The sequence below is a fragment of the Lemur catta genome, chromosome 25 (assembly GCF_020740605.2).
Source record: "Lemur catta isolate mLemCat1 chromosome 25, mLemCat1.pri, whole genome shotgun sequence".
NCBI classification, from domain to species: Eukaryota; Metazoa; Chordata; class Mammalia; order Primates; family Lemuridae; genus Lemur; species Lemur catta.
Genome location: NC_059152.1, coordinates 8,748,386 through 8,760,274, shown reverse-complemented (window position 1 = coordinate 8,760,274; position 11,889 = coordinate 8,748,386). Strand labels below are relative to the sequence as shown.

General features: G+C 51.9%; 1 long non-coding RNA gene across 2 annotated transcripts; it reads right to left on the bottom strand.

Annotated features, from left to right (window-relative positions):
- Positions 1 to 11,043: 11,043 nt before the first annotated feature.
- Positions 11,044 to 11,889, bottom strand: LOC123627442. 2 transcript variants are annotated; one of them, XR_006731293.1, is made up of 3 exons: positions 11,797 to 11,889; positions 11,388 to 11,431; positions 11,044 to 11,298 (listed from the first exon to the last, which is right to left on the bottom strand). It is a non-coding gene; the product is annotated as an uncharacterized LOC123627442 (long non-coding RNA). The 2 variants fall into 2 exon arrangements; XR_006731292.1 differs by lacking the exon at positions 11,797 to 11,889 and adding an exon at positions 11,510 to 11,577.

Genomic DNA, 11,889 nt, shown 5'->3' with positions numbered 1-11,889 from the left:
CTCCACTGTACTCCTTGACTTGAAGAGCTCCTTTGCCCACAACAAGAGGAAAAAAAACCAAACTCCAGTTCCTTCCTAGCCACGTTCTGTCTTGAGATCTTATTTTACTCCCTAGTTAATCAAGGAAGTCAGAACTTTAGGCCAAAAGGGAAGAATGTGCCAGCTTGTTTCAAATACCCTATATGCAAATGAGTCAGTAAAATATGTCGCAAGCGGCCACTAGAGGTCAAAGGTCAGCCTCTGAGTCTGAGTCCAGCATTTCTTTTGCTCAAAATATACTGCAATCAGGGTGACAGGAAATGAGTGGCAGCAACCTCAATTGTTGTGTGAAAGTTTCCTATTAGGAATTCAAAGAACTTGTTTAATGCAAAAGTGACATAATTCCTTTTATGTGCTTCCCACTTCCTTGGTGGTCCCTGGCTAAAGGCTGGATCCATTGTCAGGACTATGGATGTCATTCAGTTCACCTGATAGAAGGGGCTGCAGGATCTGACGTAATATTTAATAGAAAGGAAGTTGATCAGTTCCTTAGGTTTGGGGTTGGCAAACTATCGCATGGGCCAAGCCTGGCCCACAGCTCGTTTTTGTAAATAAAGTTTTATTGGAACATGGCCATGCAAATTTTGGCTGCTTTCACGGTACAAGGGCAGAGTTGAGTAGCTGAAAGAGAGACCATATGGCCTGCAAAACCCAAGATTTTTACTCCATGGATCTTTATAGAAAAAGTTTGCCAACCCATGCCCTAGTGCATTACTTCTTAGTTTTTTTTTTTGCATGATGGGACCCCTTCAAAAACAGAGTGAAAGGTATACATGATGTATCCCTTTTCAGAAAAATGCATGACTTCCTGGTGGAGAATGCCCATGGGTAACTCTAACTAGACTCTTCTACAGGGACTGGGGCTGTCCTAGTGTATTCTGGACCCTTCACAGGAATAGTTTCTGAGGGTACGAAGGACATCTCTGCACTAGCACCCACCCCTGCCCGCTGCACTGCTCCTAGTTGTGATAGAGCAGAAATAACCTTGGATTACAGGGCAGGAGACACAAGCTCCCCTCTTGCCTCTGTCCCCGTAATGCTGGGTGGTCTTGTGCAAGTCACTTCACTTCTCTGAGCCTTGGTTTCCTCGCTTGTCAAACGAGGGGTCCAAAACAGATGATTTCTTAAGAGTCTTTCTGGCTTCAAGTTTCTGTGATCTCCAAGGGTCTGGAATGTGTTTCCAGGGCTGAGGAGTTGGGGGGTTGTGATTTACATATTTGCAAAACACTTGAATCTGCTTGGCCACCCAGAGAGGTCTGTGGTGGTTAATTTAGTTAATTCCCAGCTCTGAACTGTGGGATTTGATTACTGCACTGGATATTTGGCGTCTGTTGGAAAATATTCCACCATGCCCCAGTCTCCACCCCTGACCCTGGTCAGAAGCCCTGATCAATCCAGTTGCCACACGGGGGCTGCTTGAGGGAGCGAGGACACATCCAGCTCGGCCCACCAGAGCGCTGGAAGAATGACTTAGAGCCCAGGGCCTCTGGCAGAACGTCCCCAGTAACATCTACCAGAATGAGGACGTGTAAATCTTATCCTGGACAGATACGACCTGTCAGGGAAGCAAAACAGCTTTTGGATTTGTGTTGCTTTTGGTTTTAAAATGAAAGTAAATACGTATATTTTTCTGATCATAAAAATGCTTCCTATTTGTTGTGGACAATTTTAAGAAATACAGAAAATATGAAGAAAGAAAAAATGATCCCCAAATCCCACTCTGCAGAGGTGTCTACTGTTAACAGTTTGATCGATGTCCAGGTGTCTCTTTTATGCACACACTCATGATGGCACTTTTTTTTTTTTGAGATAGAGTCTCACTCTCTTACCTGGGCTAGAGTGCCGTGGCGTTGGCCTAGCTCACAGCAACCTCAACTCCTGAGCTCAAGCGATCCTCCCACCTCAGCCTCCCGGGTAGTTGGGACTATAGGCATGTGCCACCATGCCCGGCTAATTTTTTCTATTTTTAGTTGTTTGGCTAATTTCTTTCTATTTTTAGTAGAGACGGGGTTTCACTCTTGCTCAGGCTGGTCTCAAACTCCTGAGCTCAAGCGATCCTCCCACTCCAGCCTCCCCGAGTGCTAGGATTACAGGCGTGAGCCACCACGCCCAGCCTCACAACGATACTTTTACATCAATGGGCTACACATGTTGTTTCATCGCCTGCTGTTGTTCATCTATCAAAATGATCCCTGTAAATACCTCTCTGTGGCTTTGAATGTAGATTTCCAACATTATTTTTTAGCAGTTGCCATAGTATTTTATTAAATGTACCCTAATTCTCTGACTCGATCTCCCTAGGTCTTGAATGAGTCTACCCATTTCTCTCCCTGTCTGGGATGAGAAGATGAACGCTTTGCTTCAGCCACTGCAACCAAGAGAGCCTTTATTAAAGTCAGAAGGTGCCTAATGCTGCCTGTGACCCAGTGCGAGGCAGGATCGGAAGCCCCCAGGGACAATGGTGGAGCAATGCGTGCTCATAGTGGCAACTCTGTCCCGCCAGCCGCTGCTGTGGCCTCGTGCCACGATGACCAGCCAGGGCGGGAGAGGGCCACAGCAGGGAGCTGCTCCTTCCAGGGCTGGCTCTCAGCGGTTTCCTGCCTTGCTAAATGGCCGTTGCTCAGTGGCGATGATTCATGGCATTTGGAAAGTGTGGCTGTGTTCTGAACAGGGAAGTGAAAAATAACACGGCCAAGGTCAGTGCAGGACGGGATAGGGTCTGTAACACGACGTGCTGTTTCATTCTGGAAAATGCAGGGGGCGGGGAGGGAGCCGCAGTCAAATTGATGCTGGCAGTTCACACCGTTCACGCCATGCGAGCGGGGCTCTGCTCGGTCTCCTTTGGAGCATCAACTTTTCCGAGTGTCGGTCACTAATTTGTCCCTTGGAAGCGGCTGCTGGTCTTGGCTGAGCGGCCGTGGGTAGGAGGAAGTGGATGGGTGATTCAGTGAGTGTCTGCTTCCTCCCTGACTCAGGGCTGGATCTGTTTCGTACGGTGGTGCCAGGGGGCACTGTGTGGCTTTCGCTAGATTCTTTGAACTTGGGATCAAACCTGAGGCTCTGAGCCCTTGTGGCCGCTGGTTGTCCTTTGACCCCTCTGGCTGAGTGAGGGGGTTGAGCTGCATCCGATGAGCTCACTCCAAGCGGGGTAAGGCCGTCCTGTGGTGTCAGCAGAGAGACACCAGCGAAGCAGAGAGCTGAGTTATGTCCCCGATCTGTGCCACTTTGGGGGCTCCCTTGTTTTTGGAAGTTGTATCTGGGGGAGCAGCATGGTTCTGAGGGGCTCTGCCTAGGCAGGTGTTGGGCTGATGCAGGAGGCAGTGGAACTAGATCCCCTGGCGTCCATCTGTCCATCTGGCCAATGACCGGTGTCCCGTGGCTGCCTGTTTAGTGAGGAGTATTAGCCACGTGTGAGAGAAATGCAAGTCAGGGCAGCCTGGGCTTCTAAAAGGGGGCTTTGTGTGACTCAGGTCACCTGCCACCGGGATCCCAACCCTGCCAGGTGCTCTCTCGTCTCTCACTTCAACTGCCTCCAAATACTGATTGCAATCTCTTTGATAAGCTTCTCCATGGCAGGTGACGTGCACAATGGCGGCCTTTGCTTATCACACCTCGCGGTGTCACCACTGGAGAGGGACAGAGAGAGGCCAGGATGGCCTTTGCTGGAGCCAGGTGGCGGTTGCTGGCTCCGTCAGTCACTGCGGCCTGAGAAAGAGCTGAGCTGATGGTAGCTCACATTTGGACTCTGTGCTTAGTGCAGGGGAAGGGCTATTTCCCAGAAGGAGGGGCCCCTGTCCTGGGCAGACATACAACAGGGCCACCACCCCTCGGTGTGGAAGGCTCTCACTGAGTCCTAGGATGAAGCCGGGCCCTCCCTGCCTCGCCCCTGCGTCCCCTGACCTGGCAGTGAGGGGCATGGCCTGGGGGAGGGGCCCCTGTCCTCAGAGCCGATTATTTTATGGCTTGAAAATCCACAGGAAAATGGCAGTTTTCTCAACGACATTTTTGGGGGAGGGACAGCAGCTCTGTGACCTTCTGAGCAGACCGGCTTGGAAGATCTCAGCAGCGAGTGAAGGAGAACAAAGGAACCATTCTCAGAAGCGTGGCAAAAATGAAACCAAATAAAAACCCCACAAAAATCCCTACTGGGGCAGAGGAAATACCAGCCCGATGCTTTTGTGCTGAATGTTCACTAATAAAGGAAAGATTCACAGATAGGCCCAGCGACTTGCTTATGTTTGGACTGGAGGGAGAACGTGCTGGAAAAACAATACAAAGGAGTCACCACTCGGGGGAGGCCTGCTGGCGTGTGCATCCGTGTGGCGTGTTGCTGCAATTCAGGAACCGACCGCTGACCGGGGTTCGTGTGGAGGCTGGAAGGACCCTGGACTTGAACTGGTGCAAAGTTTGTGCACAGCTGCTGGGATCAGATGATTGCAGGCTGGGCCTGCCTCCCCCTGGCGCTGATTAATCGCCAGAGGACCTCTGACCTCCGATGCAGTCACCAAGATACCCCCGTCTGGAAATCGCTTTGAAGATTGATTCAGTAAACACTCACAGCGCAGATAATAATAATCGAGTGACGTAGCTGAGTTATCTGCAGCGAGTAGAACGCGCCGATTACAAAGCGGACGGGCGCGTGGCCTCTCTGTTCTTCTCCTTTGGCTTCCTCACCCAGGGGTGCAGTTTCCGGCGCGGGGAGTGTTTTAAGGGGATGGAGTTGAGGATGTGGAAAGTTTCACTCTCGTGTCACAGGCTGACACCGTCCCAAGGACAGAGCACTGCTTGTCCCCACACAGCAGCTGGTGTGGCCTGTGGCAGGTAGCTCTTTTAGCACAGCCACCCTGAGATGCTGCTCTGGGGGGGCTTTCACTTCTGCTTTGTGGCTTCAGGCTGCTGCAAGCCCCCCCCTGGAAAGAGGGTTTCCTTAGGTCTCATGGGGGTGCCAGGGAAGGGCTGGATTCCACCTGGGAATGCCTCGCCCATCCGCACCGTGATTCTGCTCTGGGCAAGAGCCGCTGGGCTTCTCTAGGCATGGAACAGTGGCCATGTTAGATTCCCAATTATCTGTGCAACTCCAGTGTAGACGGAGGAGGAAGCGGGCTGGCAGCTCTGGACTCGGCCATGCCGCTGGACTAAGTGTGCACGGTCAAGTTTGTTGGCGCCTCCCGGCTCTGGGAGCAGTTCTGATGTTGCTCGTTCCATTCATTCGTGCTGGGTCCATCCATCCATTCACTTCCTCACTGGGGCTGCCCTTCGTCATTGGCTCACACTGAGCTGATGCCTTTTGGTCCTTTCTCTCCCCTGCCTGGCACGGTGGCGAGCACCCAGTCGGGGCTCTGCACACATCCGCTGACTTCTCTTCCTGCACTGCCTTTGTTATGGCTGGCGTCCTAACCACCTCCACACGTCAGAACGCGACCTCATTCGGAGACAGGGCCTTTAAAGAGGTGATTAAGGTCACATGAAGTCATTAGGGTGGGTCCTCATCCAGTGTGACTGGTGTCCTTATAAGAAGAGGAGCTAAGGACACACACACAGAGATGACCCCGTGAGGACGCAGAGAGGGGGTGTCCATCTGCAAACCAAGGAGAGAGGCCTCCGAAGAAACCAACCCTGCTGTCACCTTGATCTCAGCCTTCCAGCCTCCAGGCTGTGAGGAAACAAAGACGTGTTGCTCAGGCTAGTCTGCAGTGCTGCTACCGCAGCCCGAGCAAGCGAATACGAACTTTCAGCACCCTCGTTACGCACAGAACCACGCACGAGGTATTTTAGACGATCTGGAGACAGAAGCAGAGAAGAAGAGGAAACGAGGAATAGGATCAGGCTCGTCTCATCTTTCCTTCTTCCTTTTCTCCATCAGACCCCTCCCTGTCCAGCCTCTCCTTACCTCTGCCCACAACAGAAAGCAGAAACGCAGAGGGAAATGAAACAGGGCTCCCGGCAGATACCACCCCATGGACGCTCCGGAACAGAACGGAGACCTTTGAATATCGAATCAGAGGCCTCGTTTGCTTCTCCCTGCCCCTCCGGCCCCCACATTTGTTTTTAGCTCATGCGTGTTCATGCATGTACCTGACGGGTCAGCCGCATGTGTGCGTCTCGGGAAGACTGGGACTAGGGTCCCCAGCTGCGGTGGACACACTGTGCAGCTTGCCAGGTCGTGCACCGGGTGTTTGCCGGCCCCAGCTTTATGGTGCCCGGGGGCTGGAAAGGGCCACGGTGGAAGAATTTTCTGGACCAAGAATTACATCACTTGTTGCCCTTTGTGTCTAAAGGTGATGCCCATGTTGTGTTTCCACACTACTGCCAGTGGGAGGACTGTCCTCAGATTTATGGCCCTGGCTGATGGCTGTGCGCTTGAATCTCTTTGTCTGGCAGGAACTGTGAGCTCATTTCATCGTGGAATCATCTTGGGATCTCTGGGAACATCTCCAAGGCCTCAAACCTGCCGGGCCTATTCATGAGCCAGGTCCGTTTAAAACTGACACGATGTGGAAGACTCGATGTTCTTCTATGGTATCCACCACTTTGGATCCAAGACATCTTCCACTACATGACTCAACGATAATCCCGTCCCCTTAGAGGGTCCTTTTGCAATCCTAGTTCAGGTCATTGATTTTAAAGGGAATTGAGATTCTAGGAGCTCAGTGTTGACCAGCGGGTCCCCTGTTGCACAGGACTGGGTCCCCAGAGGACTTTGGCCCACATGTGACTACCAGTGTGGCTGTGATCAGCCTCTGTGTGCATGCCGGGGAGCGGAGTTTGCATGTCACTGTCACTCTTCTCTCGTGCCGCTGATGGATAGTGGCATTTCCCAAGCCTGGTGGCATTTCTTCATTTAATGTTGATATTAAAACAAGCTTCCCTTTCTTTTCTACACGTGTTCCAGGGGTGCTCTGAGGGCCGGTCCTACGAGAGTGTTGCAAAGCCCTCCGGTGCTCGGCCCCTCCTGCGGCACTTCCTCTCCCCCGGCAGGGCCTTCCTGTGCTGGCATTTCTGCCCCTCAGCCCTGCCGTCCTCCTCTTGCTTCCTGCCTATGGCCAAGCAGAATCCTCTTAGCAGTTGGGACCTTGGGTGTGTCCTTCTCCCGAGATTAGCTGCATTTTAGATGGGTGACTCTTGAATACCCTAAGCTTTCGAAATCCAAAGAAATTATCCCCTAATGCTAGAACGGAGCCAAGGGTTTCTACCTGGGCTTGTTGGGTGATGGATCTACTTTGCTTACTCAGCAACTTGGCCGGGTGGTCTGCCTGGCTCTAAGTGCAGCAACCCTGCTTCCGTGGTGCATGTCTGCTGTGTAGACATGGTGTCGGATGTGTAGACACCTTCTTGGGTAGGTCTGGGGGATGCAGGCCCCGTCTCTCGCCAAGGCAGCAAACCACTCAAGGGCATTTATTACGTATCCTGTTGCAAGTGGAGCCTGACCTGGGCTCTTGGTGTCATCTCTGCCACTTTTCCCAAGCCCTGGAGCTATATTTAATCACCACCACCACCACCACAGCTTCGTGCTTTCCAACTCTTGCTCTCTCCTCCCATCCTTCAGTTTCATGAATGTTGGTACATCCTGATAACTGACCTGGGCCCTCAACCACGCACACACTCTTCAATGACCTGATGACTTCCAATCTGCTCCAGCCAATGAGGACTCAGTGCAGTGACCCTTAGATAAAAGGCTTCATTTGGCATGACTCATCCTTGGAGACATCGCTTGGCCTGTGTTGTTAAGTGCCTGGTTCCTGTAAATATTGACAGTTAGAAACCATCCCAGGAGCTACCAAACAATGACCTGGAAGGTAATGTATATGGATATGACCAGTGGTTAGGCAAAGCTCGTCAATTGCTAAGATTCAGCCACTGATAAATATCACCCCGGTATCTCTCTTCCTAATAGCGGCTCATTTACTTGTGTGTGACTCATAGTTGATATTTTATGGGGTCTGATTCAGCAAGGAAAGTTTGTGGCAACAGAGAATGACATCCAAGGCCACTCCGGTTTCCATGATACTGGTTTCTTAAGGAGAGTGACTTTGCCAAGAAGGAAAAGCTGGGCCAGGTGCGGTGGCTCACACCTGTAATCCCAGCACCTTGGGAGGCTGAGATGGGAGGGTCACTTGAGGCCAGGAGTTTGAGACCAGTCTGGGCAACACAGTGAGGCCTCCTCTCTACAAAAATATATTAAAAAAAAAAAAAAAAAAAAAAGAAGGGAAAGCAAAAGGGGCGGCTTCATTACTAAGAAACTGAAGAAGGCATGGAGGGACAGAGCTCATGTGCGTGGGCACGCTTCTGTTACCATTTATCCTCCGAGGCCAGTGGATCTGGAAGAGGGACTTTTTCTCTGCTCAAGTCAGTGCTTTTGGGTTTGTCAGCGCCACTCAAAGAAGGCACAAGGATAAATCTCCGCCCGGGCAGAAACTGGTTTTACTTTTTGCTCTCCCCTTTCTAACTGCTTAAAATAAATTTGTCATTACCTGAATGTGCACAGATGCTTTCCAATGGGTTTGGCTGTCTGGTTTATTGAGCTTTATTCCTGTGCAGGAACTTCCCATTTGAATAACGGTCTTTATGAATGGGCCTTGTTTATTTCCTACTTTTGCTCCAGGCGGAGGGGCTGCCCTGCCAAATCGGAGATGAGCTTTTTAATAGGTGGGCTTTGAACATGGGCCTTTGGCAGACTGCTGTCCTGGGCCGAGGGTACGTGCACACACACACACACATGCACACACGCACACACACGCACACACATGCACACACAACTGTTGTCCTCTGCACGAGCACTTGGCATTTACTCTGTGCTGCCTGCAGTGTGGGAGCTGAGCCCTCTCTGCACAGACCTGTCTCTGCAGATCAGCCAGTACCTCAAGGAAGCACGTGTGGCCTGGATGAGAGCCGTCTCATTGCCCCTGTGCTGTGTGATTTTGGGCAAGTTACTTAACTGCTCTGAGCCTCGGGTTTCTTATCTGTAAAACGGGGATAAGGAGACCTACCTTGCAGGCTGGTGTAAGTAATTGCAGCTATTGTCTTCAGCACAAGCCACCGTGAACATTGTTGCTGCTGACAATAAAAATGGATTCAAGTTATTAAGGGCCTATGACAAGCCAGAAGTTTTATATGCCTCGTATTAGCCCATCAAGGAGGTGTTATTATCGTCATTTTACCGAGGATGAGCCTGAGGCTCCGACTTCAGCCAGCCAGGATCAGAACTGGGCATCTCTGCCGCAGAGAGCTTGCCCTGGCTGTTGCCTGTGCCACCTTTCAGGGACATGGGAGGTCACGGCTGCATGTGTGTTTAGCGGAGGCTGGCAACTCGCTGTGTCAGATGGCCACGAGGGCAGCCGCTTCATCTTTGCCCCCACCACATGTGCACAGACTGGTCTATGCGCTGTTTGCCAAACAGCTTTGCAATGCCCTTGCCCAACCGCCTGGCAGTGGCTGGGGGTTCTGTCCTTTGTTCAGGTAGCTCACACGCCCACTGAGTTTCAGAGCAGCATCTGGAGCTTACTGATTCCGTATTTCTGATGGGACGTCAGTGGGAGGGTGGGAGGAGTCCGGTCTGTTGGGCTGTACGGGGTGGGGGTCTGGGGTGCGTGGGGAGTGGGAGAAAGCTCAAGCTGACAGGCAGCTCCGCTCTGCCCTGGTGACCAGAGGGGAACAAGCCGTGTGCAAGCGGGAGTGCCTCCTCCAAGCTCCTTCTCAACGACCCCATGCACCCCTCCCCACCTCTCTCAGGGAAATGTCTTCCCCAAGATGATGAGATTTAGGATTATGCCTGCATAGGAGTGTATTTATTAAATGCATGTCTATAGCATCAGGGCTATAACGGCACGTTTGGAAGAAAGGAGAAGAATTCAGCAGAGCAACGATGCGGACCATGAAGGAGACTGAATGTCCCTGAAGTGGCCAAAAAATGGATAAGGCGTGTTCCCTGGAGAGGAAAGGAAAGGTGGAGGAAAGGGATCCTTGGGACGTGCTGAAAGGAGAGGCTGCTTATACATAGTGAATAGCTGCCAGGCACGGACACAGGTGAGAGAAGGCCCCCAGAGGTCACCGAGGACAGCCCCGTTGGCAACACTCTGCCAGCCTGAGTCCCTGAATGTCCCAGAAGACTGGAGTGCGCTTTCCCAGCGGCCCAGAGCTTGCCCAGGAAGGCTGGGCCCGGAAGCACAGCCGGAGGAAGTGCCCTTGAAGCTCGGGGACATCGGTTCTCCCCTCCTGCAGCTTGGAGGGAAGGAAGGAGGGGCGGGAGGAGGCAGACAGCCTGGCTTTGCTTCGGGATCAGACCTCATTCCTCCCTGAGCCCCCTCGGGGTCTCTGCACAGTGATTCAACAGCGGAGTGACTGTCCCCTCTCAACAGTGACCCGTGGGGAAGAAATTACAGTGCAGGCCAGACTCGGGCAGGCAGGACTGCAAAATGGCCCACTTTGCCAACCTGGAAGAGGCGCACGGGCTGCTCTTGGTTGGATACATCTACTTCAAGTCCGCCTAAATCCTTCAGGTCCAGGATTTTCTTCCTTGGTGCCCCAAAGAGTCGATGCGCCCCTCAACCTAGTTCCCACTTCTTGAGGTTGTTATGAGAAGTGGCTGAGCTGACGTGGGGGGGAAACTGGCGGCGTCTGGCACACGGCAAGTGTTCAATACCTGTCACCTAGCGTTGTTGTCCCCAGTGACCCTTATGTCAGACTCCTGGTTTGCATTTGCACTTTAGAAGTCTGTTCTCTTCCAGACTGATCCAGCAGACGCCCCTCACCCCCCAGAAAATTTTGGCTTTGTTTTCTAAACCAATTTATTCCTAATTCATTCATCTGCCCAACACTTACATGGAAACTAAACATCTACTGTGTGCCGGCCCTGTGCTCTTGCCGAAGTCCTGCCACCTGCTCATGATACTGCCATGCATGGCCACCCCGCGTACACGCACATACGGGTTCTCTTTCAGGTTCCGGGTCTAATTTCTGAATAGATTCAGGTGACCCTGCTCCATTTTTTCATGCATGTATTTATTCACTGCTAGTACGCTTTTCACATGAACCCGCAGAGAGCATTTGGAGGCTTTGGTTTACAAAGTGTTCCTTGTTCTAAGGTTCTCCAATGCCCGTGCTGTCCAGATCTGAGAAGGGATGAGGAAGAAGACAGAACATTCTGTACGGAGAACATCAGGCCCACGTGTACCCCCCAGGCCTGCTCCTTCTTGCGCCCCGCCCGGAAACACACTTGCAGCGGGTGTGTTAGAACCTGTAAGGCTGGAGACAGATTTCTGCCTTGGGAAAGAACGACAAAGTCACGTTACTGTTGGACCGAGTGACAATTCACAGCCACAAAAGGAGTTGCCCACTCCACCAGTACTCACTCTGTGACTGCCAGGCCAGACTCCCGGGGTGACAACCGCTGCCCCTGTTGAAACAATGGGGTGAACAAAAATAATTTAAAGGGGAAACAAAAACATTGCATGGTCAGGCTACAGATGCTTACCTAGTCTTAGAATCTTTATTCTAGAAAATTCTATGCTACAATGGGAGCAGCTGTTGCTGCCTTTGATGAGTAGAGAAAAACAACTCTAGTGGAAGGGGGGGAGGAGCCAGAAGAAATCCTGGCCCAGCAGCCTGGGATGGGTCCTGCGGATACAGTAGCAGCAGGGCGCATGCTCCCCTCCCCGGATACTATTTCAGGCGCTGGAGGAGAGTGTGTGTTCTTTGCCACAGGAAGAATGTTCCCTCAGACAGAACTGCTAATCGGGCAAGATGAAGGGAGGAATGTACCGCCAGCAGTGGTTACTGTTTGCTTCCCGGCAGCCTTTTCCCGTCCTTCCCCGAGCAGCATGTATTTTTGTCTTGCTAATTCACCCACCTCCC